This window comes from Simochromis diagramma, unplaced genomic scaffold, assembly GCF_900408965.1.
Source record: "Simochromis diagramma unplaced genomic scaffold, fSimDia1.1 OVJJ01000802.1, whole genome shotgun sequence".
Lineage (NCBI taxonomy): Eukaryota > Metazoa > Chordata > Actinopteri > Cichliformes > Cichlidae > Simochromis > Simochromis diagramma.
In genome coordinates, this window is record NW_024387492.1 from 19664144 (window position 1) to 19666719 (window position 2576).

Below are 2576 nucleotides of genomic sequence, written 5' to 3' on the forward strand. Positions count from 1 at the left end.
GTGCATCGTGTAGTACCAAAGCTTTACCAAAAAAGTGCAGCGGGTCCTTTTGTCGGGTAGTCCAGTTTACCGAAGAACACCTCAGGCTGTCAGGGTAAAACAGTCGGGCGTGTTTCTGAAAAGTAAACGCTGGCCCTCCTCTCAGAGCCTACGCTCTATCTGTATTTCCGAACAGAGGTACTCTGTTTCTCTGTGACTGCAGCTGTCAGTCAAAGTTGCTATGATGACGTTTCACCCCAATTTAACATCACCGCGGCAGGAATTAGAATCAAATTCATGGGAAAGGAGACTCCTTGGACATAAAGCAGCATCATGAGAACTATTGATAACAAAAGAAAGAATCTTTGGAAAAAAAATTATCTGAGGAGAATTAATTTATTTTAGTCTGACCCCAGTCCCATCCACTAACATGGAGGAGGCGGGGTTTATGACCTATACTGCAGCCAGACACTAGGGAGCAATAGAGACGTTTTGGCTTCATTTTTGGGGAGCTGTCGCATCGTCCATGTTTTCTACATTCCTTGCTCAGGACTCACACACCCCCCTCCCTTCCTGTTATGAATCATAGCGCGAACGAATCACTCAGGACTCTCTCGCCCCCTCCCTACTGGCTCACATCTTCTTCATCTTGGTTGGCAACCAATGTTAAGGCGCTTTACCGCCCCCTGGCTCACAGCTCAGTGGACACATATAAAGAAATAAAATATAAAACAGTTGTTTTTCTTTTTCAGTCACTCATCTTAGCAGTAGGATATACATGAAAAGAGAAACAAATTAAGTTTGAGTGAAAATGTACATTTTTTGCACTCTCTGGGCAACTGACTCAAATGACTCAAAAAACACGATTCACTTTGGTGAGTGACTCATTCAAACTCGATTCAGTCAAAAGAATCAAATTTACCATCACCAATCAATTGCCCATCTTTACTTTAGGGGAACTCTGCCTCTTTACTGTGAGCTTTTTATACCCAACCATGTTACTGAGCTGTTACTTAACTAGTTACAAAATAACTAGTAACAAAATGTTCTACAGCTGTTTCTTTTTAGTAACTTCCAGTCCAACGTTTTTTTTAAATAGTTATTGTTCATGAAACAGTACAAGGACTCAGTTTAAACATTTGATATGTTTTTTATACCCTGAATGTTAATACTCTGCACAGGAGCTGAAGCAGAGTACAGCCTGTTGCCTTTACAGTATAACACTTGTAATAAAAGTACAGTAACAGTTAATACATTATGGGTTCATTCAGTGATTTAAAATTATTAAGTTCTGTTTTCATTTACAGTTTTCACAGCTTTTTGGAACTGGATTGTATTTTAGTCAAATTGTTTTTGCTCAAATGAGATTTAGATGAAGATCTGATCACATTTTAAGGAGTTATTCACTTGTTCTTGCAACCATATTCCGAATTTGACTAAAAATGCTCTAAAATACAAGAATAATTATATTTTTTAATGAAGTAAAATTGAACACTTGTTCTTGTCGTACACTGATCTGTCTAGAGTAGGTTGTTTGGTAACCCAGTGTTTGCAGTGGAGGGGCATTGGTCCATTTTAGCTGAAGATTAACCACTGATATTGATTTCATTGTATCTAGATCACATAGTATTTACCTGTAGAATGAACATTCTGCTACCTTGTTCCATTAACAAACACAAACAGGATTTATAATTTTAGATGACTTTCATTATTCAACTAAAACCTATTGCAGCAAACCAAAAAGTTCAACTCAAACAGGGCTTAGAAAGGAAGTATTGCTGAGTGAATTAAAAATTGAAGGGTAATTTAAAAAATGAGAGATAATTTTAGCACTATTGTTTAATTATGAAACTATAATAAATGTGTCACAAATGTCTTTGTTCCTCCGTTTGCAAACACATGAAGAATTACTTGGTACTGATGGTTCATTTAGACTGGGTTGTCTAGTTAAGTGTGAACGACCTGCCTTCAGAACGTGATTAGTTTTGCTCCTGACAACTCGTTATTAATATTAACTTAATAAAAACATATAGATTAACTCAAACTACTAAAGACTAAACCAAAAATAAAAGTAAAAATAAAAGTAAACATTCTCAATAATGAAAACTAAACTGCAATGAGCAAATCCACTCTGTGAACTAACTGAATTAAACTGAATTAAAATTGTTATTGCTCTAATTCAAAGCTTAAGTAATGCTGTGCTTAAAACAAAGAGCATAATTGGAATACAAAAGAAGACACAAACCCTCACATGATATCTAAAGAAGTCGGAGCTTAGGGGTAGTTTTTTTAAACCTTATGTGATTGGCAGAAGGCTGATCATTCCATCCAACAACAGATAAACCCTCCAAGTTCTCTCTCCACTCTCTAATTGATGTGGTTTAATAATTAAATAAAACTGGAAATTAAACAACACTTGGTGCAGCTAAAAAAATTAACAATATGCAACACATAATTGAGAATGAAATGCTGTGCTTTTCTTTGTGATGCAATGATTTTGCTTGTGCTCATAAACAAGGATTTTGACCAGCAGCTCTTTTGCTGTCCTTGTTGGGACAATGATTAACAAGTAATTGAATTGCCCTATTTGTCCCCCC